The sequence below is a fragment of the Myotis myotis genome, unplaced genomic scaffold (genome assembly GCF_014108235.1).
Source record: "Myotis myotis isolate mMyoMyo1 unplaced genomic scaffold, mMyoMyo1.p scaffold_m19_p_2, whole genome shotgun sequence".
Classification (NCBI taxonomy): Eukaryota; Metazoa; Chordata; class Mammalia; order Chiroptera; family Vespertilionidae; genus Myotis; species Myotis myotis.
The window spans coordinates 162,095,842-162,122,076 of record NW_023416324.1 but is presented as its reverse complement, the minus strand read 5'-3'; positions in this window follow the sequence as shown (position 1 = coordinate 162,122,076).

The window sequence follows — 26,235 nt, the reverse complement described above, 5'->3', positions numbered from 1 at the left end:
GGTCAGAGCGAGTGCAGCTTTCTCTCCGAGGTTTGCAGTGGTTGCTGGGACTCAGAGAGGCAGAGCCTCTGGGGACAGGACTGAGAGCCGCCATAACTGCTCTCTCTGGCCCACCCTGTTGATCCTGTGCTACCCGCCCCGCCCAAGCCCTGCACAGAGGCATTTGCCGGATAGCCTCAGGCAAACGCCAGATTACCACCTCCCTAGAGGACAGAAGTTCTCTCACTGCAGACACAGCTGATTCTCACAGCCACTTGGCCTGGAGGTCAAACCCTCCCTGGTATTAGCTACAACAATCAAGGCTTAACTACAAGACTGCGCACAAAGACCACTAGGGGGTGCACCAAGAAAGCATAACAAAATGCGGAGACAAAGAAACAGGACAAAATTGTCAATGGAAGATATAGAGCTCAGAACCACACTTTTAAGGTCTCTCAAGAACTGTTTAGAAGCCGCCGATAAACTTAATGAGATCTACAAGAAAACTAATGAGACCCTCGATGTTATGATGGGGAACCAACTAGAAATTAAGCATACACAGACTGAAATTACGAATATTATACAGACTCCCGACAGCAGACCAGAGGAGCGCAAGAATCAAGTCAATGATTTGAAATGCGAGGAAGCAAAAAACACCCAACTGGAAAAGCAAAATGAAAAAAGAATCCAAAAATGCGAGGATAGTGTAAGGAGCCTCTGGGACAGCTTCAAGCGTACCAACATCAGAATTATAGGGGTGCCAGAAGATGAGAGAGAGCAAGATATTGAAAACCTATTTGAAGAAATAATGACAGAAAACTTCCCCCACCTGGTGAAAGAAATGGACTTACAGGTCCAAGAAGCGCGGAGAACCCCAAACAAAAGGAATCCAAAGAGGACCACACCAAAACACATCATAATTAAAATGCCAAGAGCAAAAGACAAAGAGAGAATCTTAAAAGCAGCAAGAGAAAGAAACTCAGTTACCTACAAGGGACTACCCATACAACTGTCAGCTGATTTCTCAACAGAAACTTTGCAGGCCAGAAGGGAGTGGCAAGAAATATTCAAAGTGATGAATGCCAAGAACCTACAACCAAGATTACTTTATCCAGCAAAGCTATCATTCAGAATTGAAGGTCAGATAAAGAGCTTCACAGATAAGGAAAAGCTAAAGGAGTTCATCACCACCAAACCAGGATTATATGAAATGCTGAAAGGTATCCTTTAAGAAGAGGAAGAAGAAGAAAAAGGTAAAGATACAAATTATGAACAACAAATACGCATCTATCAACAAGTGAATCTAAGAATCAAGTGAATAAATAATCTGATGAACAGAATGAACTGGTGATTATAATAGAATCAGGGACATAGAAAGGGAATGGACTGACTATTCTTGGGGGGGAAAGGGGTGTGGGAGATGCGGGAAGAGACTGGACAAAAATCATGCACCTATGGATGAGGGCAGTGGGTGGGGAGTGAGGGCGGAGGGTGGGGAGGGAACTGGGAAGAGGGGAGTTAAGAGGGGGAAAAAAGAGGAACAAATGTAATAATCTGAACAATAAAGATTTAATTTAAAAAAAAGTAAATAGAGTGCATATTTGATTCAGATTCAAACAAACAAATCATTTTCAAAAATTATAATATTTATCAAACAATTGAAAATTTGAGCACTGACTGGGTTTCTGAGAATATTAAGAAATTATGTTAACTGTTGGAGTTATAATATTGTGTTAGCGTAGAACAAACGTTTTTATTTTAAAAGATACATACTTAAAGAGTTACAGGTGAAATGATATGGTGTTTGGAGTCTGTTTCAAAATAAACGAGGCTAGTGAATGGAATATAAAAGAAACAAGATATTGTCCGTGAGTTGATAATTGTTGAACTGGGTGATGGGAACACAGTGGCTATTACATCATACTATTCTGCTAATTTTGCACATCTGATATTCTCTGTAATTAAAAGTTTCAAAAATTGCAATTATTTCTTAAAAATTGCATAAAATGACCCCTAACACTTGACTCCCCAGTAGACATTCCTCTGTCCTTCCAGCACTTTGAAATCCTACCAGCACACCAGCACCTACGTATCAGAGTCAGATGGGTCAATTATGTTCAGCCAGCACCTATGACTAAAATCAAGCCATGTCAAAATTACTTTGAAAATCCTTTAAATTTCCCGCAAAATGGGTAAATAAAGTATTGTGTGTAAACCTTGTAGAGTGATTCTTAGGTATGTTAGCTTTTGAGAAACACTGAGACAAACTAAAGAAAGCTCCAATAACCTGGAGTTCTTTTCTCCATTTGTTTTCCTGGACTTCACTTTTTCTTGATTCTCCTTCTAATCTTTTTAGTCACTTCTTTGCTGGTTTCCCATCACCCCTGCTTAATGGTAGAGTGTCCAGGGTTCAGTCCTCCAGCCTTTTCTACCTACCCTGACCTCCTAGTGCAGTGATGGTGAACCTATGACACGCGTGTCAGGGGTCACACATGAACTCATTTTTTTGGTTGATTTTTCTTTGTTAAATGGCATTTAAATATATAAAACAAATATCAAAAATATAAGCCTTTGTTTTACTATGGTTGCAAATATCAAAAAATTTCTGTATGTGACACGGCACCAGAGTTAAGTTAGGGTTTTTCAAAATGCTGACACGCCGAGCTCAAAAGGTTCACCATCACTGGCCTAGTGAATCCATCATATTTACATAATGTCTATTAACCGATGACGCTCAGATTTCCATCTCTAGCCCAGCATCAATCCCCTGAATTCCAAATTCATTTATCCCATCACCCATGTGACATTTCCATCTGGGTGTGTAATAGGCCTCTCACACTAACATATCCCCATCTCCCTTCCCCTCCAGTATCCCTTTTCCCTAGAAATGGCCCCAGCTGCTCAGGCCTAACACGTCAGACTTGTCCCTGACGCCCATGTTCTCTCACATCTCATATCCAATCTTTCACTAAATCCTACTCATTCTTCTTTAAAACAGATCCACAATCCAATCACTTCTCACCACTTTCGCCTGGGTTATTCCCATCGTTTTGTAACCCGTCTCCTGCCTTCCACCCTTGCCCCACTGACAGTTTCTTCTCAATCATAACAGCCAAGGTCTTACATCAGATCATGTTACTTCTCCTCTCCAGATCTGCTCATCGAGTCCCAGCTCAGAGGAAAACCCAAAGTCTTAAAAGGGCTTCTGAGGCCCTTCAAATGACTGTGCCGTGACCTCCGCTACTTTCTACCGCGCAGGCACCCCTGCGACCTCATGTCTGTCTGCTCTCTGCTTCACGGACAGAGCCCCAGCCTCACTGACATCACTGCTGTTTCCTGAACCTGCCAGGCACGTGGCCATCCCAGGACCTCCTCCTTCCTTCAGCTCTCTGCTCAGTTCTCACATTGTAGCCTCCCACAACACACACACACACACACACACACACACACACACACACACACACACACCCCACTTCTTAGCGCCCCCTCTCCCACTTATTCCTCCTTATTTTTTCCATAACACGTATCTTCTGATATACTATATGCTTTCTCTACTGGGACATAGACTTCCTAAGAATTGAAAATGCGCTTTGGACCTAATCGGTTTGGCTCAGTGGATAGAGCGTCGGCCTGCGGACTGAAGGGTCCCAGGTTCGATTCCGGTCATGGGCATGTACCTTGGTTGCGGGCATATTCCCAGTAGGGGGTGTGCGGGAGGCAGCTGATCGAAGTTTCTAACTCTCTATTCCTCTCACTTCCTCTCTGTAAAAAAAATCAATAAAATATATTTAAAAAAAATAGAAACCTTCTGAAACGAGTATGTAAAAGAATGCTGAATCACAAAAAACTCAAGTGAAAAAAAAATGCCTCAGAAGCGGCTGTATTGTGAGATGCTTGGGGAGAGGCCTGAGTCTCAAGCAACCTCAGTCCCACAGCCGCGAGGCGCTGAGTCCCACCAGCACCCAGACGAGTGAGGAAGGAAGTGGGTCCTTCCTGATTGAGCCTAAAATGACTTGGGCTTTGTGAGAGGCCCTGAGCCAGGGGCCCAGCCAGGCCGCGCCTGGCCACTGACCCACAGGAACTGTGAGAAAATAAATGTCATTCTAAACCCTCAGTTTTGGGGTAGTTTGCCACACAGAAGTAGTTAACTAAGGCAGAGTTTGGTTTAATGACTGGACCAGAAATCCCTTGAAAGCAGTGACTGCTGACTCAGTGCTTGTCAGTTGAATATTTAATTTTTAATTTTTTCTAGTCTCCCCATCTTTCCCTTCCCCCCTCCCCCGATGAATATTTTTTTAAAATATATTTTATTGAATTTTTTTACAGAGAGGAAGGGAGAGGGATAGAGAGTTAGAAACATCAATGAGAGAGAAACATCGATCAGCTGCCTCCTGCACACCCCGTACTGGGGATGTGCCCACAACCCAGGTACATGCCCTTGACTGGAATCGAACCCGGGACCTTTCAGGCCTCAGGCCGACGCTCTATCCAGTGAGCCAAACTGGCCAGGGCCCGATGAATATTTTTTAAATGACTGGATGACTTAGAGTTTTTAGTCTTTTTCTGTGTCTGCATGTATTTTAGTCGGTGGGGGGGTGGTGGTGGTGAAGCAACATTAGGCAGATGCTAGCTAGATGCTACTTTACATGTCATGTCTGTCTCCCAGCCTCACCCCTCGGTCCTGAAGCCCACCATCCCATGTACGTGGATCTCTCCGTGGCTGTGATCCTGTGGACTAAGTTTTCCTAAACAGGTGATCACTTTCCATCCTGTGTAGGTTGCATGTTTCAAATATAGAGAGAAGCAGAATGAGGAAAATGATTATCAGTAACAATGGGCCCTTGATTAGGAATGTGAAGGCTGGTCTTCTTACAGCATCACCTGTGGTTAACAATCACGGGCTATTGTGACAGATCATTGAAGATGCGCATCTTCAATTAAGAGGCACATCCCTACATGTGTAGTGCGTAGGGAACCGTCTGCCCACCATAGTGGGGGCTTTTCTAGAGCCACTGGTGATCCCAGTGCCCAGTCACCAGGATTTAATCCCGATTCCTGACTCGCAGCCAGAGAATGTGATAAATACAAGAGATTGAACATGTTAACCGTTGGGTCCAAGCATATGATTTTTCCACGTGCACATTGACACAGGCAATGCTGATGCTAAGACACCGTGAATTCCTTCTATCAAAAAGCTGACTGAGCCTCAAAGTAAGAATTCCTCCTGTGCAGGTCAGAGGCTCGGCTAAGTCACGAGGCCAGTGGCCAGGCTGTGAACACTTCCCTTTCTATGCAGGTCTCTTGGCGGATGATGCGAATGCCCAGGAAGAAGGTGGTAAGTCAGGATCCTTCCCTTCCATATTCTAAGAGAGGATTTCTGTTCTCTGTGGGGTGTGTTCCAGGGCCCCAGGGACCGGAAAAATGCAGGTGCTTAGCTTTTGTAAAACTAAAACATTATGTGCTTTTCCAGCAGATGATTGCTAACACGGCCAAGGTTGGGCAAAACTAGTTCTAATTTTTTCAGCTGAAAGAAAAACAAAAAAATTTTTCCAAGCTGCGTGCTCTAGGAGAAAAGGGCTTGCATCACCCAGCTGGGCAGGGCACGGTGTTCTGTGGTTGGAAAAACTAGAATTTTGCATGGGCGTGGGGGTCAGCACAAGAAGAGAGAGGGCTGTCCCTGGAGGGGAGTGGATAGCACAGGGAAGCCCTGGGTTGGGGGGAGGGGGGGTTGGGGGGAGAAGGGCAGCTCTGCAGAGAGGACTTCCATGCTGCTCAGGCTGAAGGGCACAGAGGTTGGTCATTTAGAAGCTGATCCAAGGCTTTATGTAAATCGACCTGTCTTGGTCCTGACCACTCAGTTCCTCCCTAAGTTAACATATGACATTGTCCATGGCCACCTTTGCTGATATCTGAGCACTTCTTTTTTTTTCTTCATATATTTTTATTGATTTCAGCGAGGAGGGGAGAGGGAGCGAGAGATAGAAACATTGATGATGAGAGAGAATTATTGATCGGCTGCCTCCTGCATGAGCCTACAACCCGGGCATGTGCCCTGACCAGCAATCGAACCGTGACCTCCTGGTTCATAAGTTGATGCTCAGCCACTGAGCCATGCTGGCTGATACCTGAGCATTTCTATGAAGCTCTAGGGCAGCGCTTCTCAACCTGTGGGTCATGACCCCTTTGGGGGTCGAACGACCCTTTTACAGGGGTTGCCTAAGACCATCGGAAAACACATATATAATTACATATTGTTTTTGTGATTAATCACTATGCTTTAATTATGTTCAATTTGTAACAATGACATTGGGGGTCACCACAACATGAGGAGCTATATTAAAGGGTCACGGCATTAGGAAGGTTGAGAACCACTGGTCTAGGGAAACCAGAATCTGGAAATAAATATTTTACTTATTCCTTGTTTAGTAATCTTGACAGTCTCTGGCATTCCATCTGGGCCTTGATTATCATTTGATTCATTCATTCATGCATTCACCCATTGAATCATTTCTTGGGCACCCCCTTTGTGTCAGATATTATTCTAGGCGTTGAGGTTACATGGGTGGGGAAGGCCCAAGGTCGGTGCCTTTGTGGGTTTCCTTTCATGTGGGGATGATACGGGGCTGGTCCCATCCAGGAGGCTCTGTGTGCCGGCTCAGCAGCTCCTGTGGGCGGTTGTACTCCAGTCCTCAGCGCAGATGGGATTTTCCCAGTGGGCAGCTTTCTGAAGATAAACGGCTGTAAGCCCGCATGTCAAAAGCCCCTTCAAGGAGTGCTCTCTCTTGCCTGACACTTGGGAGGCTTCAGAGAAAAATGTTTCTGTCCAGGCAAAGGGGGCGCTGTGTGTTGGCAAGAGGCACCCTGGACAAACTCTCAAAACTCATCGGTGAGTTTAGCTTGACCATACGCCACCCGTTTTGTCATTAGAAACGTAAAAGCAGCCTCAACCTCCACCCCGTTCTGAGTCCACCCTCACAGCTGGGCCCTAGTGGGTTTGAGGCATGAGGTCCACGGCGGATGAAAACAGCAGACGTGGAGAATGAGTTTGTGGTGTTTTGGAATATGATGGCCCTGCTGAGCTGCTAGGGCCCAGGCAACCCAGCTTGATCCAAAATGGGGTCTGAGAGGAACAGGGATCAACTGGCAGCTCTCAAGCCTTCGAGAGCAGCTTTTCAGCTCCGGTTGCACATTAGAACGACCCAGAGAATTAAAAAACCACCCATGTCCGAGCCCCATCCCAGCCCCATTAATCAGTAGCTCTGAGTAAGGGGGCCTGCATGCACTCTCTCTTTTTTTCTCTCCCTCCCTCCCTCCCTTCCTTCTCCTTCCTTCCTTCCTTCCTTCCTTCCTTCCTTCCTTCCTTCCTTCCTTCCTTCTTCCTTCCTTCCTTCCTTCCTTCCTTCCTTCCTTCCTTCCTTCCTTCCTTCCTTCCTTCCTTCCTTCCTTCCTTCCTTCTTCCTTCCCTTCCTCCCTCCCTCCCTTCCTCTACTCTCTCTCTCTCTCTCTCTCTCTCTCTCTCTCTCTCTCTCTCTCTCTTAAAGAAAATCTTTATGAGTTTATTTGAGTCAAACTGAGGACATATGCCAGGGAGCAAGATTTCAATGCTCTTTTCTTTTCTTTTTCATTTTTTTAAAGTTCCTGGTGGCACTGCAGAGCTCCAGAGTAGGGACCCGCTGCTCTCCGGCGGCCGGAGCGGTCAGAGAGCCGAGGGCGGTTGAGCAGGCCGCTCGCACCTGCCGGAAGGGCTTTCGAGCTCCCCAGTACGCTGGTCAGTAACTGAGTTTCCAAAACAAATTTCCGAAGTTCAAGCCACTTCTCCTGCGGCTAGAAACCTTTAAGATCGTAAAAGCAAACTTTCATTTCTGAAGCAGCTTTGAAGTTTGAGATTTAAAGCTGCCAAGCTGCGTCCGCCCGCAGAAGGGGATGTTTTAAATTCCCGGAGAGCGTGTCAGAATTTCAAAGGCTGATAATAATAGGTAAAGCTGACTGATGTCTAGAGCCAAGCAGAGAGCAAGGTTTCACGGGACCCTCTCTGGACCTTCTCTCCATCTTCTTCATAGAAATAGTCGATTTGTGGGGTTGGAAGGCCAGCTCTTACCCAACAAAATAATCCTATCCGCCCTGGCTGGTGTTGCTCAGTGGTAGAGCGTCGGCCTGCACACCAAAGGGTCACGGGTTCCATTCCAGGTCAAGGGCACGTGCCTGGGTTTCAAATTCAATCCCCCAATCTCCAGCCCCAGTTGGGGCATGTGTGGGAGGCAACCAATTAATGTGTCTCTCCCCTCTCCCTGCCCCTATCCCTTCATCCCCCCTCCCATTCTCTCTAAAAATCAATGGGAAAGATATCCTCTAGTGAGGATTAACAACAACAACAACAAAAAGAATCCTATCTGCAGGAATGGCTCAGCGGTTGAGTGTCGACCTATGAACCAGGAGGTTATGGTTCAATTCCCGGTCAGGGCACATGCCTGAGTTGCCGGCTCAATCCCCAGTGTGGGGGGTGCATAAAGCATGATTCTCTCTCATCATTGACGTTTCTCTCTCTCTCTCTCTCTCTCTCTCTCTCTCTCTCTCTCTCTCTCTCTCTCTCTTCTCTTTGCAAAAAAGAAAGAAAAAAATCCTATCTGCAGCATCTCTGCTAGAAGGCCCGCCTATCTCTGCCAGAACAGTTTAGGTAAAGAGGCACCTACTATTTTCTAGAACAGTCTGCACCAGTTTAGTTAGCTGGGTTGTGTATCTTTGTGTTGAACTGAGAATGGCAACTGTCTCTCATTAGTCTTGGTTCTGTCTTCCTCTCGTGTTGGAGCATCTATGATGGCCGTATCCACTCCCCAAGTCCTCTTTTCTCTGGCCCATGTCTTCCCTCTCCCTGACCCTTCTTGGTGTAAGATGGTTTCTAGATCCCTCACCACCTGGTTGTTCTCTGAAACTTGTCACTGTGCTTCTGAAATTATGACACGCAGAATCAAACATGGGGTATGAAATATCAGATGCATCAAGCACTGTGGCAAGATTCACACCCAGGACACCGCAGTCCAGTTTCTCTGCAGTTAGAAGGGGAGGCCGAGCCCAGGCTGGGTCTGCAAGGGGACTCTGGCAAGGTCTGAGACAGACCTGGGAGAAGCACAAACCTCGGGGAACCGCAACCACATGCTCAGAGAAGGACAGACCCGACTTAGCGCCAATTTGTAGCCAAGGGTTAGATGCGAGTACTGCTTTGGAATTTCAGTACCATTACTCCTTTGTTAGTAAACATCTTGAAGATGTGCGGTCTGCTCTGTGTGTTGTCTTTGGAGTCTGGGGAAGAGGGAGGTCATCGATAGAAAATAATGAAAAGCCAAGTAAGAACGTGCTTCCTGTGCACTGGGCAGGGGAGCCCCACTGGTCACGGGGCATGCTGGCTGAGAAGTCAGAGCCTCTGATGGCAAACAAAGGTGATATGGGAGGACTGCGCGGTCCCCAGCCAAAAACTATGCAGTCATCCAGAGGGAGGGAGGGACCGAGGTCAGCGGTGCTGCTGGTGTTGGTGCTCTACCACCCGCCGAGGACATGGGGCGCTCAGTATTCTAGGAGAGCGTGGAGGAGGCAGGGGTAGGGCCTGACACATATTCACCGAAAGCCACTCCTCTTGGAGAAGGAAGCGGCCTGCACACCTGTTTATGCCTTGTGCCAGAGTCAGGGCTTTCGAGATCGCTTTAAAGACTGTCTTGTCTTGGAAAGAGACAAGTTCAGAGAGATTTCCAAGGACAGAAGAGCAGAGACAACTTTGCCCTTGGGAAGGTGAGGGCTGTTTGGAGAGCTGGCAGACTGGCGGTGCGGACACAAGCAAGCACATTGTTTCCTCGTGCTGGGGCCAGAAAGAGGAATTGTAATTAGAAGTGATGTAATCATCCTGCTGGCTTGTAATTTCTGCAGTTGTCATGGTTGGAAAGAACCTGGAGATTCTTCCGCTGCGGTGAGGACGTTCTGTGTCTCACCAGCAGAATGGGCTTGTTCCAGGGCAGGGCCCAGGGCTCAGGACCCTCCCTCCTGCAGGAGGGGCTCTAAGCCTGTGTTGACACCAGCCCCGGCACCAGCTCTCCGTTGATTTGTTTATTTAGTCCTCAACACATCACCACGTTCGATAACTCCCTAATAAAAGGCTTTCTGTTGTTGTGGGTGGTTGATGGCTGATAAGGCAACAACTGATCTGATTTTCTCCCTCTAATTTGACCATCTTCCTGGATACAACCTCCTGAAATACAAACGAGAAACAAGAAACAATTAACAACATAAGTCAGAGGGGCAGAAGCCAAAGGGGAGGTTGTTTTCTTTGTCTAAACTATCTGGATTCTTTTTTTTTTTTTTAAATATATTTTATTGATTTTTTTACAGAGAGGAAGGGAGAGGGATAGAGAGTTAGATACATCGATCAGCTGCCTTCTGCACACCCCCAACTAGGGATGTGCCCATAACCAAGGTACATGCCCTTGACTGGAATCGAACCTGGGATCCTTTAGTCCACAGGCCGATGCTCTATCCACTGAGCCAAACCGGTTAGGGCTGGATATTTTCCTTTTAAAGAAAAAGTAACCTATTATTGATGCTGTTTCTTTACACTGGAGGGAGTCAACATTTAGCCTGAGTGGATCCTCATAAGCTCCTCTAACAACTCAAATGAAACACCTAGATCATGTCTAGTAAGATACACAATGTCTCAGAAATTCCGGGGAACATATTTTATATTTCAGAGAAGCAGGAGGCAGGTATGGGAGTGGAGTCTGTTGAAATGGATGTCAGTCTGCAAGGAATTGCTCTACTAGGGGAGAAGTTTAAATGTTCTCAACATGTGCCACTACCCAAAGCCACAGAGTGTGAAATGTGTGTGTTCGGCCGCTCATGAATCTAGTCATTTATTTAATAAGTATTTACTGAGAGCCAGCTCTGTGTCCGCAGCAGCTGTATGAAAGGTGGGAAGCAGCTGGCCCAGGGGTCTCACTCTGTTGGAGGGAAATCGTATATTTTCACTCATCTCCTCCCGAGAGGCAGGGTGGGCCAGGGTGCTGGGGTCCAACCCCAGCGGGTCCAGGGGTCCCCAAAGGCGTAGACGGAGTCGGCGAAGAAGGAATGACACGGAGACAGCATTCAGTTGATCAGCAGCCTATCCAGGATCTCTAGCCAGGATCTCCAGCCAAGTTCTGGTCTGGATCTCCAGCGAAGTTCTGGTTAGGACCTCCAGCCAGGTTCTGTGTCCATGTTCTCTTGCTAGGTTCTCCAGGTTCTCCAGCCAGGTTCAGTCACCAGGTTCTAGTCAGGTTCTCTTGCCAATTTCTGTAGTCAGGTTCAGTCCAGGATCTTTTGCCATGTTCTCTCCAGCAAAGTTCTTCTGTCTCTAGAGAACGTTCTGTGTAGGTTCTGTGCCTAGGTTCTGTCTCTCCTGGTTCCGTATTCTACGTTCTGTCTCTTGCTGTCTTACTACATCTGTATTTATACCAGTTGATTCAATCCTACCACTCTCTACTACAAAGGTTAGGGCGTTTCTTATCTCCATTCCAGGGAGTAAAGATTATGTAGCTTAAGCATGATTGTTCGTAGTTAAAGTGATTAATTACCCACCTGGCACTAGTTAAGAGGTTTTATTCCCTCCCTAACTTCAGGGGAAAATCCCTACCTGGGGAAACAACCTTTCTCAGAGACCTTGGTTAAAACACATAGTGCCAAGAAGGTGAGCAAACATATTAAGAACAGTATGCCATATATGCCAGGTCCCTTGAAACAGCAAGGATGGACTGGCTCCCGGCACCAGGGGGCCGGTCAGGCACATGGAGCATCACCCTAATGTTTTCTTTTGTGAGCTCCCAGCAACCTTCACTTTTGGAAATGAAATTACAGATGATCTCACCTACATGGCTGGGACTGGGGCCACCCGAACCCAGGCTTGCTCAACTTCCCTATCTCCATACTAAAATGTCTCTATATCTTTTTTTTTTAAATTAAATCTTTATTGTTCAGATTATTACATTTGTTCCTCTTTTTTCCCCCCATAACTCCCCTCCTCCCAGTTCCCGCCCCACCCTCCGCCCTCACTCCTCACCCACTGTCCTCATCCATAGGTGCACGATTTTTGTCCAGTCTCTTCCCGCATCTCCCACACCCCTTTCCCCCCCAAGAATAGTCAGTCCATTCCCTTTCTATGTCCCTGATTCTATTATGATCACCAGATTATTTATTCACTTGATTCTTAGATTCACTTGTTGATAGATGCATGTTTGTTGTTCATAATTTGTATCTTTACCTTTTTCTTCTTCTTCCTCTTCTTAAAGGATACCTTTCAGCATTTCATATAATCCTGGTTTGGTGGTGATGAACTCCTTTAGCTTTTCCTTATCTGTGAAGCTCTTTATCTGACCTTCAATTCTGAATGATAGCTTTGCTGGATAAAGTAATCTTGGTTGTAGGTTCTTGGTATTCATCACTTTGAATATTTCTTGCCACTCCCTTCTGGCCTGCAAAGTTTCTGTTGAGAAATCAGCTGACAGTCGTATGGGTACTCCCTCGTAGGTAACTGAGTTTCTTTCTCTTGCTGCTTTTAAGATTCTCTCTTTGTCTTTTGCTCTTGGCATTTTAATTATGATGTGTTTTGGTGTGGTCCTCTTTGGATTCCTTTTGTTTGGGGTTCTCTGCGCTTCCTGGACCTGTAAGTCTATTTCTTTCACCCGGTGGGGGAAGTTTTCTGTCATTATTTCTTCAAATAGGTTTTCAATATCTTGCTCTCTCTCATCTTCTGGCACCCCTATAATTCTGATGTTGGTACGCTTGAAGCTGTCCCAGAGGCTCCTTACACTATCTTCGTATTTTCGGATTCTTTTTTCATTTTGCTTTTCTGGTTGGGTGTTTTTTGCTTCTTCGCATTTCAAATCTTTGCCTTGATTCTTGCGCTCCTCTGGTCTGCTTTTGGGAGTCTGTATAGTATTCGTTATTTCAGTCCGTGTATGCTTAATTTCTAGTTGGTTCTTTATCATAGCATCGAGGGTCTCATTAGATTTCTTGAGGATCTCACTACATTTATCGGCGGCTTCTAGACAGTTCTTAAGGGACCTTAAAAGTGTGGTTCTGAACTCAATATCCTCCATTGACAGTTTTGTCCTGTTTCTTTGTCTCCGCATTTTTTATGCTTTCTTGGTGCACCCCCTAGTGGTCTTTGTGCGCAGTCTTGTTGTAGTTAAGCCTTGATTGTTGTCGGCAATACCGGGGGTGATTTGACCTCCAGGCTAACTGGCTATCTAACATGTCTCTATATCTTCACTAATTTTCTCCTTCCCTCTTTTTAAAAAAAATATATGTTTACTGATTTCAGAGAGGACAGAAGAGGGAGAGAGAGAGAGAGAGAGAGAGAGAGAAACATCAATGATAAGAGAGAATCATTGATTGGCTGCCTCCTGCACGCCCCACACTGGGGATTGAGTCTGCAACCTGGGCATGTGCCCTGACCAGGAATCAAACCATGACTTCCTGGCTCATAGGTTGATGCTCAACCACTAAGCCATGCTGGCCGGGCTCTCCTTCCCTCTTGTTTCGGAGAAAGAAGTGTTCAAGTCCGACCTCTCCAGCTGTCCTCACCTTCTCCAGCATCTGGTCTTTCTTTTCCCTCTTCATTTTTTTCCCCTGTTTCCACAAACATACCTAGTTCTCCCTGTCTTGTGCAGACCATCTCTGTATTCTGCTATTCCTCAAACTACCATAATTTTTCTCTATTTCCGGTGACCAACTGTCTCAGCTGGTACTTCCTCCTCTCTATTCACTCCATCCTCTCTCTGCACGCTCCATACATCCCGCTAGATGAAATTAACGTCAATGGTGACCAATGACCTCTGTGTAAAGAAGTGTATTCCAATATCTGTCATTTTTTTCTTCCGTTAGAAATAAAACCCATCAGTTTTAGCTGATTCCCAGATTGCCCAGCTAAAGGGGGCATCTCCTGGTTCCCTTGCAGCTATGTGCTGTTATATATAGAACTTCTGGGCCATCCTCTTAACAGGTAGGGGCATGCTCTCCACTTTTTCATTTTAACTCCGTGCTGGCTAGACTGTGCAGGGACCACAGGAACAGTAATTTTAGACCTGAGGTAGAAACCTCGTGCTCACGGTGGTAGAGCAATAAGATAGGAGGACGAGTCCTCAGCAAGATGTCATGCCCACATTAGCCTTGAACTGCTTATGCTGGACTGTTATGTGAGGGGGAATATACTTCTCACTGTTATTTTGGGCTTTCTTACAGCATTCAAATCTGTGTCCTTATAGAATAACCCACATCACCCTAGCAGTGTGGCTCAGTGGATAGAGCATCGGCCTGTGGACCCAAGTGTCCTGGATTCGATTCCAGTCAAGGGCATGTACCTTGGTTCAGGCTCCTCCCAAGCCTGGGTCCTGGTCAGGGCACTTGCAGGGAGGCAACCAATCGATGTGTTTATCTCACATTGATATTTCTCTTTGTCTTCTCCTCTCTCGTCCACACTCTCTCAAAATCAATGGAAAAATATCCTCGGGTGAGGATTAAAAAAAAAAAGAATAACCCACATCTTCATCCACACAAGTTTCAGAATGTCAATTCCAGGGCCCATTTCTCAGGCGCCCCCCCCCCCCCCGCCCCCTCTTCTGGGCCTCTCTGCATCACTGGGCATGTGCATAGCCCTTCTTCTTGAAGCTTTCTCCTCCTTCAGCTCCCCTGCTACTGCACAGGCCTGATCCCTTCCTATCTCGTTGATTGGCCCTTCCTGTCTACCTCAGTGCCTTTTCCTCTCTAACCCTCCTTTATTCTTGGCTATTCTCACTGACTTGCTCCTCCCCATTGGTGAGCTGATCACAATTCACAACTTCAGTCCTTTCTTTAGACCTTACAAGCACTGCCTGGGCCCGCCTCCTGGACGGGCCAGATGCCCACAGAGCAGTATGGCGTGAGAGTTAAGAGCATGGACTCTGGAGCCAAACTGTCCTCTTCGAATCCCAGCTCGGCCAACGACTCACTGTGGGATCTTGGGAAAGTTATTTAACCGCTCTCTGCCTCAGTTTCCTCATGGACGAAAGACAGAGAAGACCATCTCAAAGGGTTGTTGTGAGCATTAAACAGGGTGATGGACACGGAGCAGTGAGAGCAGAGCCTGCACACAGACAGAGCTACGGAAGTGTTGATGCTTGGTGTTGTTGGCGTCCACACCTGAGGACACAGGTCCCAGGCCCTGACCCAGTCGTGGCTGGGCCAGACATTACATCAGAGTCACAGTCTCTTCGTCGTGCTTTGGTGGCTGGAAATGTGATCGGATTTCCCTGCCTGCCTGGACCCCTGCTCTCCTCCCTGCTCTGGTCTCTGGCAATTACAAAACAGTTTTATTCCCCTTTGAGTCAGTGACGTTCGGACACCAATCTCCACTCCCGACCCTTTACCGGGCAGGGTGGTCAGTTTTCTTTTTTAACATATTTTATTGATTTTTTTACAGAGAGGAAGGGAGAGGGATAGAGAGTTAGAAACATCGATGAGAGAGAAGCATCAATCAGCTGCCCCCTGCACACCCCCCACGGGGGATGTGCCCGCAACCAACAGACATGCCCTTGACCGGAGTCGAACCTGGGACCCTTTAGTCCGCAGTCTGACGCTGTATCCAGTGAGCCAAACCAGCTAGGGCAAGGGTGGTCAGTTTTCATCTGGCTTCACACACATCAGCCCAGGGGAGCGTTGCACAGCAATTATTACTGAAAGGCAGGTCCCTGCCATCCAGCGCTGGTCCTTTCTGCTCTTCAGGTCTCATGACTGATGCAGTTTTGGGGAAATAAGTCAATATGCCCCGCTTCTGGACAAACAAACAAGCACAGGAAACAAAAACCAAGCGTAAGGCTAAAAGAAATCAAATAGAGTCTTGTCTCTCTCTTTAAGAGCTCGACTCCCTTCATGACAACAAGCCAGCTCTTCCAACTTGGCAGTGGAGGAAGGCTCCAAATAGTGCGCGGGAAATACTCAAACTACGCATCTATTATGGCTTACCTGAAATTTAACTGGGGATCCTATACTTTCTCTGGCAAACATACTGGGAGAGCAAGAAGAAGCGGTCGGGGTGATGGCTTCTACGTGAGAAGAAGGGGGAAGAAGCTACGAACCGTGCAGGCAGGGCAATGCCCACTGGGTGAAACACACAGGACTCTTGTGGACAGATGATTCTAGTATGTGAAGCGGGACGCTCTTGCTGGGTTTGAGTGGAAGCTGTGCCATCAGGGGCTGGTGGTTTTGTTTTTCCTTCCTTTTCTGCTTTGGAGAGCATGCCTGATGGAGGTCTCTATCTCCCCACTGTCCTCAGAGAGCGAGGCTCTTCGCTCCAACCCAGATCTGTTTGTTCTTTTGAGAGCCTTCTGAGAAACAGAACATGGAGGGGAAAAGAAGAGATATGCGGTGAAACGCCTAAAGTATAACCTAAGCCGAGCCAAATGTAGCCCACAGCATCCTAAAAATGAGACACGAGGGCACCGCCAGCCTCTAATTACACTGCGAGGATGACGCAGATTGGCTGCAGCTCGGGGTTGCTAGAGAGTGTACCAAACCAGACGTTCTTCTTATGGGAAATGGGAGGCAGTCACTTTGGAGATGGTAGGGTGGAGAGAGGCGTGAGTTTAATTCTTGACAGTAGGAACACGTTGTCTACTCTAGCCTACCTAATACATTTCTTTTTGCGTGAGATGTAAGCCATCCAAAAGAGTCTGTATGTTGTCAAACCAAATCAAAACAGAAAAGCTCACTGGTTATTAGGGAAAATGCAAATTAAAAACACAAGAAGATACCGCTACCTGCCTTCTAGAAAGACTAAATAAAATTAAGTTACAAAACAAAAACTGACAACACCACGTGCCAGCCAGGTTGTAGATCAACAAGGCCAAAGGATACAGTTACTTTGGAACACGGTTTGGCAGTTTCTTACACAGTTAAACATACACTTACTCTGATACCCAGAGACCTCATTCCAGTGTTACCTTTGTTTACTCCAAGAGAGGTAAAGGCACACAAAGACTTGTATGCTAATGTTTGTAACAGCTGTACTAGCCAAAACACTGAGGCAACCAACAGTTCGTCAAGTGGTGCGCGGATAAACAAACTGGTGCCTCCGAACAATGGAGTACTGCTCAGCACGGAAAAGGAACAAGGATACCGAGGCACGCAAGAACAGACAGATCACAAAAGCACCGTGTAGACGAAAGAAGCCAGACTCAAAGGCTACATGCTCTATGATTCCGTTTACATGAAATGTTGGAAAAGGGGGGGAAAAAGATACAGAAAGTAGATCAGTGGAGTGGGGATTTTCCGCAAAGGGATATGAAGGAGATGAAACTGTTCCATACCCCGATTGTGGTGGTGATTACACAATTGTGTATATTTGTCAACACTCATTGAACTGTACACTCCTCTCCTCCCCCCACTTAAACCCCCTGAGATTTCAGTGAGACTGTCCCAGAGAAAAACCCACAGGGACTCCTCGAAAATCCTAAAGATCCAGAGAGGCTGTGTGGCAGATGTGGGTAGTTGGAGCACCGACTTACTTGGAGCATTTGGGTGTTGGGTGAATCCTCAGAAGTGAATTCTACATGAAGCTCATATGAAGAAATACATGTGCACATGGACATTGAAACACAAGAATAAAATTATAAAGTTTCATGATAATTACTTATGTCAAAATGTGTGTTTTCCCTCCTATGCAGTCACCCTGAGAAGCTTTCTGCTTGGCCAGAGGTGCCTCATCCCCAGGACAATGCTGGGGCTGCCCTGGGAGCTGCCTCTGCTCTGAAACCTTCACCTGGGGCAAGTCTCCGCCTTCTGGAGATAGTTAGCAGTTACCAAGGATGGTGAGCAGGTGGGCAAACAAACTAGCTGATTATGTTATGTTTTTTTTTTTCTTTCTCAAAAAGAAGATGTAACCGTGATGTAATAGGATGGCTCTTTCTCTGCATTGTATTGAATGACGACTGTGTGTTTGGTGGTCTCTTTAAACAAATCATACAACAATAATACTGGCTATCAGTCAGTCCCTGAGAGCTTATTGTGTGCCTTGTAGAATGAGATATTCATCTTGTTGAGGCACCATAAGAACTCTGAGATCTATCACCATGTATACAAATGAACTTAAAATGAATCAATGACCTCAATATAAGGGGTAAGACTATTAGTTTTATAGCTAAAACACTTAGAAAACATTGATATAAATCCTTGTGACCTTGGATTAGGCAGTGTCCTGTTTTTTTTAAATATAACACCAAAAGCACAAGCAATACAAAAATAGATAAATTGGACTTCATCAAAATTAAAAGCTTTTGTGCATCATGGGATACTAAGAAAGTGAAAGACAATCCACAGAATAGGAGAAGATATTTATAAATCACATACCCGGTAAGATATTAATATCCAGAATATATAAAGATCTCTTACAATGCAACAAAAAAAGACAAATAATCTGATTTTAAAATGGCCAAAGGAAATACACGCTTCTCCAAAGGAGATATACCAAGGCCATTAAGCTTATGAAAAGACTAGAAGCTCAGTGCACAAATTTGTGCGCCGGTCGGGTCCCTCGGCATGGCCTTGCAGGGATTGGGCCAAAATTGGTAGTCCAGTGCTGTGCTGCTCCTGCCTGCTGCTCCCGCTCATCCTGGCCCCACTGCATTTGCTGCAGGCTCATGCCCAGTCAGTCCCAATTGGGAGAGGCTCGTGCCGCTGCAGCAGCACTCACCAGCTATGAGCCCTGCATCTGGCACCGGTCGGTCAGCTGAGCAGTGCCCGCTGTGGGAGTGCACTGACCACCAGGGGGAAGCTCCTGCATTGAGCATCTGCCCCCTGGTGGTCAGTGCGCATCATAGCAACCGGTCATCTGTCGCTTAGGCTTTTATATATATAGACTAGAGGCCCGGTGCACAAAAATTTGTGCACTCGGTGGGGAGGGGGATCCCTCAGCCCGGCCTGTGCCCTCTCGCAGTCTGGGACCCCTCGGGAGATAAAAACCTGCTGGCTTAGGCCTGCTCCTGGGTGGCAGAGGGCAGGCCCAATCCCTAGGTGCAGCCCCTCCCTGGTCAGGCTCAGAGCAGGGCCGATTGGGGAGTTGGGGTGCCGCCTCCTGTCATGCACAGAGCAGGGCGGATCGGGAGGTTGCGATGCCACCCTCAGTCACGCTCAGGGTAGGGCCGATTGGGGGATTGGGGCACCGCTCCCTGTCACACTCAAGGCAGGGTTGATGGGGAGGTTATGGAGCCACCCCCTGTCACGCACAGAGCAGGGCCCATCAAGGGGATTAGGGCTCCGTACCCTGTCATGCACAGAGCAGGGCTGATCAGGGGGTTGAGGAGCTCCCCCCTGTCACTCACAGAGTAGGGCCGATAGGGGAGTTGGCGCACTGTCCCCTGTCACACACAGAGCAGGGCGGATCAGGTGGTTGGGGCGCTGCACCCTGTCACACTCAGGGCAGGGCCGATGGGGAGGTTATGGCTCTACCCCGTCACACACAGAGCAGGGCCCGTGGGGGGATGGGGGGGTTGGGGCGCCGCACCCTGTCACACACAGAGCCGCAGGGCGATCAGGGGGTTGGGGAGCTCCCCCATATCAGGCACAGAGCAGGGCTGATCAGGGGGTCGGGGCGCCTTCCCCTGTCACGAACAGAGCAGGGCGGATAGGGAGGTTGTGGCCCCACCCGCTGTCACACACAGAGCCGCAGGGCAATCTGGGGGTTTGGGCACTGCCCCCTGTCGCGCTGATCCCGGTGCCGGGAGGCATATTACCCTTTTACTATATAGGATAGAGGCCTGGTGCATGGGTCGGGGCTGGCTGGTTTGCCCTGAAGGGTGTCCTGGATCAGGGTGGGGGTCCCGCTTGGGTGCCTGGCCACCCTGGATGAGGGGATGATGGCTGTTTGCAGCTGGTCACACCCCCTTCAGGGTGGGGGTCCCCACTGGGGTGCCTGGCCAGTCTGGGTGAGGGGTGAGGGCTGTTTTCAGGCTGGCGGGTGACTGAAGCTCCCAACTGCTCCTTTTTTCCATTTTTTTTATTTTTTATTCTGGGCCAGCTTTAGCTCTGAGGCTGGCTCCAGCTCTGAGGCCTCGGCTGCTGAGAGCAGGTATCTGGTTTGTTTGGGTTCTATAGTTGAAACACTGTTTCAATTCCAGCTCTGAGATCCCGGCTGGCTGAAAGCAGGTTTCTGGGGTTTTGTTTAGCTTCTATATTTGTAACAATGTTTCAAACTGCAAGCTCAGAGGCTGGCAGCGGCAGGCGGGGAACGTTGGCTTCCTCCGTCACTGAAGCAAGCAAGCCTCATGTTTGCTTCAAGCTGCTTGGCTGCCGGCCGCCATCTTGGCTGGCAGGTAATTTGCATATCACCCTGATTAGCCAATGGGAAGGGTAGCGGAGGTATGGCTAATTACCATGTTTCTCTTTTATTAGATAGGATACTCAACATCATAGTCATCGGGGACATACCAATCAAAACCACAGTGAGATACTACTTTACATCCAGTAGGATGACTGTGATAAAAAGACAGACAATACCAAGTGTTGAAAACGATGTGGAGAAACTGGAACCCTCATGCATTGCTGACGAGAATGTAAGATGGTGCAGCTGCTGTAGAAAGGAGTTTGGCAAAAAGTTAAACATAGAGTTACTCTATGACTCAGCAATTCTACTCCTAGATATATACCCAAGAAAAATAAAAATCTTGTACCAAAATGTTCATAGCAATCTCTCTCTCTATATATATAAGGCTCATATGCAAACTGTCCCCTCAGGAGTTCGACCTGAAGACCGGGAGTTTGATTGCTTGTTATGATGTGTGCTGACCACCAGGGGGTGGGATGGAATGAAGGCCCCGGCTGGAAGCCAAAAGGCCCTGATTGGCCCTGATCACTGGCCAGGCCTAGAGACCCTAGTGGTATACATATTTTTCATGAGCAGATCTACTCCAAGGACAATGACAACCCAACAAATTCAAACCAACCATCCCAGAAATTACCCTACTCAGGTCTTTCTAAACCCATTTTTCATTTCTACTCTCACCAAAAATCAAGCCAAAATCTTATAAACTTTGCAATTAATGTAATTAATCCACTTAACTGAGAAAGAAAATTCAACAAAAGGGTAATCAAATTCTTAAAAGATAATTGACCAAAGTGAGTAAAATAAAGCCAACTACTGAAAATGTTCACCTTCCCTTGACCTTTTCAGATCACTTATCCATGAAACATTCATTTTCCAAGAAACCAACCGTCCACCCATGTTAGAAGGAAGGCTTCAGCCAACAGTCAGGGAACGAAGGCCCTGGCTGGAAGCCAAAAGGCACCACTTGGCCCTGATCGCTGGCCAGGCCTAGGGACCCTACCTGTGCACAAATTTCATGCACAGGCCTCTAGTAATATTCATAATAGCAAAAAAATGGAAACAACCCAAATGTCTATCAGCTGATGGATGGATAAATTGTATACACTCATCCAATGAACTATTATTCAGCCATAAAAAGGAATAAAATACTGGTGTAACATGGATGAACCTTGAAAATATTGTATGATTTTACTTATATTAAATGTTCAGAATTGTCAAATCTGTAGAGGCAGAAAGTAGATTAGTGGTCACCAGGGTCTGGGAAAAAGGTAGAATGAGGAGTGACTGCTATGGGTATGGGGTTTCTTTATGGGGTAGTGAAATGTTCTGGATTAAATAGTGATGATGGTTTTGCAACTTTGTGAATATACTGAAAAACACTGAATTGTACAGTTTAAAAGGGTGAATTTTGTGGTGAGCGAATTATATCTCAATTTAAAAAAAGGAACTTTGTGAGGTACTTACTATTATTATCTCTAATTTACATAAAAGAAAACTCAAGTTCAGCGACAAGTTATTCTAAGTAGCTGAATAGTGTGTGAAAATTCCCCTTTGTACCTCCAAGCTCTTAGCAGTTTTGTGTATTTTCTTCTTGTCCTTTTAAAAATGCAATTGTGTGTGTGAGTGTGTGTGTGTGTGTGTGTGTGTGTGTGTGTGATAGATATAATGTAAATCATATTATGCCTATTGTGCTATACCTTCCTGGCTGTTTTAATTTTATGTTTTTAAATTTTTTTTTAAATTGATTTCAGAAAGGAAGGGAGAAGGAGAGAGAAATACCAATGATGAGAGAGAATTATTGGTTGGCTGCCTCCTGCATGCCCCAAACCAGGGATTGAGCCCACAACCCAGGCATGTGCCTTGACCGAGAATCAAAACATGACCTCCTGGTTCATAGGTTGATGCTCAACCACTGAGTCATGCCAGCTGGGCTGATCATCCATTTCACGCTTCTCTTAGGTTCTAAATCGTGATTTTCCTGGTTGTCACACTAGTTGCACCGAATGTCAAAGAAACATTTTGCAATAGAAAACAATGTTATTGTTATATATTCTCTTGTTAAATATATCATACTAGTGAACTGGTGCACGAAATTCATGCACATTGAAAGGGAATTAATTGGAGAATGTGAGCGTGAGGCAGTCTGAGTTTCTGAAATTCAATGACATGAATTTTAGCTGTTACTTAGCCAAATAAATGGAATTTACAGATATCATTTAAAAGAGCATTCAGCTTAATATTAAAAACTCTGGCTACCAAGTCAGTTCTGTTTTCAACTTTTTGCCAGCGTTGTAAATTGTTTGCAATATCTGCCCATTGGGGTTGCATGTCATGGTTATGAATAAATCGGGCTTGCCATACTTCGTTACAATTGCCATAGCATCTTGATATCGCTGCTGCATATTTCTGGGACTACCCTCAAAAGATGATGGTAGCGCCAAAGCCGGTTTGGCTCAGCGGATAGAGCGTTGGCCTGCGGACTGAAAGGTCCCAGGTTCGATTCCGGTCAAGGGCATGTACCTGGGTTGCAGGCACTTCCCCAGTGGGGGATGTGCAGGAGGCAGCTGATCGATGTTTCTCTCTCATCGATGTTTCTAACTCTCTATCTCTCTCCCTTCCTCTCTGTAAAAAAATCAATAAAATATATTAAAAAAAAAAAAAAAGATGATGGTAGTATTATCATTTTACCAATCGGCACATTGTCATTTTCAGATCTAGATTTAAGATAATCCATCAAGCCACTATATTTTTCAACTCTCAACTTAGATTGGTTTGCTTTGATGAAATTTGTCTGATTGGCCTCCATTTTTGAATATGAATCCACGATAAACTGTTGAGTTAATTTTCCTGCATTTAAAATAGGATTGAACGTGTCCCTCACAGAGAGATGAAATCCATAATACTGCATTTGTATGACTTGTGTCCTTACATTTTGTCTGGTATTATTGTTGATTACACTGTTGTCTCTGAGTCTTAATGCAGTATCTGTTCCCCAGCCTTTTTCGCCATGTAGATAAAGAATAGGATATGTCATTGCCTCTAATGTAGGAAACAGGATATTGATTTGTTCCATTTTAGTGGCATTTGGATTATTGGGATCTGGTTTACAATGAATGAGCAAGTCCCTTTCAAAAGGAGGTTCTCCATCTTCGTTTCTGAATATGACAGCAACCTCGGTTACATGGGGAGAGTTATATCTACCTGGGTCACTGTTACGATTGTATTTAATTGCCATTGTTATTTCTGTGGGAGCAATACATTTTGCTGCTGCTTCAGATTGAACTTCCTTTTCTACCTCATGTAGCATCTTGTACAATTTTGTTAATTCATTTATTTCATGCATGAAGTTGTTGATGTTGATTATGAGTCTTTCTGAGTAGCCCTGGTTTTCTGGCATTGCTAATCTTTTACTTGTAGCTTCGGCTGTATCCAAAATATAGAGTTGAGCAAACTTCCGAGAAACACCATCTGAAGGATGTAAAGTTCCAGTATGGTGATAAACTTGTCCGTGTATTCTAAAACAGTATGGCTCATATCCTGATGGTGATGCAATATTTGCACCCATAAAAGCAAAAGCAAAGGAACTATTTATGGAATGAATATTTTCCATGAAATTTTTACTGTCAGAATCTTTGTTTGTCATTAATCTTTTTAAATATGCCGGGTAATCTGGAAAATGTATATCATTTGGACAGACTTTCCCTTTGTTACAACATTGAGTAAATTTCCCATCAGATGGTTTTTCATCAGAGAAATTTAGTAATAGGCAAAATTCACATCTAACAGTCATTCCACCACAACTATGTTCAAGAATTGCATCCTGCCAAAACCGGTGTGGCTCAGTGGATAGAGCGTCGGCCTGCGGACTGAAAGGTCCCAGGTTCGATTCTGGTCAAGGGCATGTACCTGGGTTGCGGGCATATCCCCAGTAGGAGATGTGCAGGAGGCAGCTGGTCGATGTTTCTCTCTCATCGATGTTTCTAACTCTCTATCTCTCTCCCTTTCTCTCTGTAAAAAATCAATAAAATATACTTTAAAAAAAAAAAAAAGAATTGCATCCTCATGTACTCCTTTTTTGCTCAGAAGGCAGTTCCTACCGGTATTGGTAGTACTTGTTGATGACCTTTCCCTAGACATATTCTGTCATCGCCACTGCCTTCTTTCAACTTCAAAGGCACCTTGCTCTTCAGACATTTTCTGTTGATAACGCCGGCATCTTTCGGCTGCAGAGCTACCTTGTATCAACAGTTGTTCTTCAGACATAGTCCCACCTCTCTACTGTCACGGTCTGAGATGCAGGTGAATGAGAGTCCTGGCTGTCAGGCTGCTGAGAGCTGTCTGACCAATGGCTGATTCTAGCTGATTCTGTGGGGGTGGGACTTCCTCCTCCCTGTTGTCAGTTTCCACAGCTGTGATGAGGAAGCTGGGGTGACAGAGGGAGCCATGCCCTCCAACCCGCCCTCTCTCTTGCTCTGCTCTATGTCCAGCAGCCTCCTGCTCTGCCAAGTCTTCCAAACCTCCTGCTCTCCGCCTGCTCTCCCACTCTGCTCTCCGGCTGGTGAAGGTCCCGGGAGCCCAAGGGCGTGGCTAGGCATTTTTGGCAGGTTAATTTGCATACTCACTCCTGATTGGCTGGTGGGTGTGGCTTGTGGGCATCATGGAGGTATGGTCAATTTGCATCTTTCTCTCTTATTAGTATAGATTATTTGTGAATATGTAGGTCTAGGCATAACATGTGAAGCTGCATAAATAACCAGTCCTTTACATTGGCAACCTGATGGGCTCTGGTAAATTGTCTGCAAAGAGAGCTGCCAGTCATTCTTCCCATTCCTGTCCACTTATGCCATTTCTCCCATCAAGAGGTGGAATCTGCCTCAACTAAATGTGACTCCTGCTTTTCCTTGATCCCCACCACACTGGGCCCCTCCTATGACACCCAGTTAGCTCTGTCATGTATTATCTCCCTACTCAACAGAAATCTTCTTAAGGACAGGTATGTCATACTTATCGATTTTCCTTTGGAGTCTAGCACACAGAAGATTCATTAAATATATATATATATATATATATATATATATATATATATATATATATATATTTTTTTTTTTTTTTTTTTTTTTTATTTTTATTTTTTTTACGGAAATAGGAGTTTGACATCAGTCTCAAGGGCTTTTGGTATTTATAAGCTGAATTTCAAAGGAATCCTAGAGCTAGAAGATTCTCTGTGTTTCATTAAACAACTAAACAAGAGAGGAAACATAGTTTAAGAGGGAAGAGTATGGATTCTGCAGCCAATTGCCTGGGGTTGAGTCCTGGCTCCTCCACATACTGCTATGATGTAACCTTGAGCAGGTTGCTTCGTTTATCTCTGCCTCATCGGTAAAATAAGAATAATTAAATTGCCTACTTTAGAGTGTTATTAAAAAAAATAAACGAGTTGATATTTGTAGAGTACTTAGCTCAGTGCCCGACACATAATAAATTAACATAATATTTTTAAAAAAGAAGTGGAGTCTGTTTCTCTCCACTTGAGTCTGGGGTGACCTTATGACTTGCTTTGATTAAGAGAGTGTGGCAGAGGTGACTGGGGGTTCGGGGCCTGGGCATTAGGCCTGGCAACTTCTGCTTTCCTGCTGGGATCCAGGCTACAGAGTGATGAGAAACCATATGGAGAGAGAGGGCTCAGCCTCCTAGCCATCCCTCAAAGGCCCAAACATGTGAATGAGGTCATCTTAGACCCTCCATCATGACTGCAGTCTCATGAATGAGCTGGGCCAGACTAGTAGAAGCAGCAGCTATTCAATCCACAGAAAAAAAATGGTGAGAAATAAAAGAATATTATGTTAAGCCACTAAGTTTTAAGGTGATTTGTTATGCAGCAAAAGATG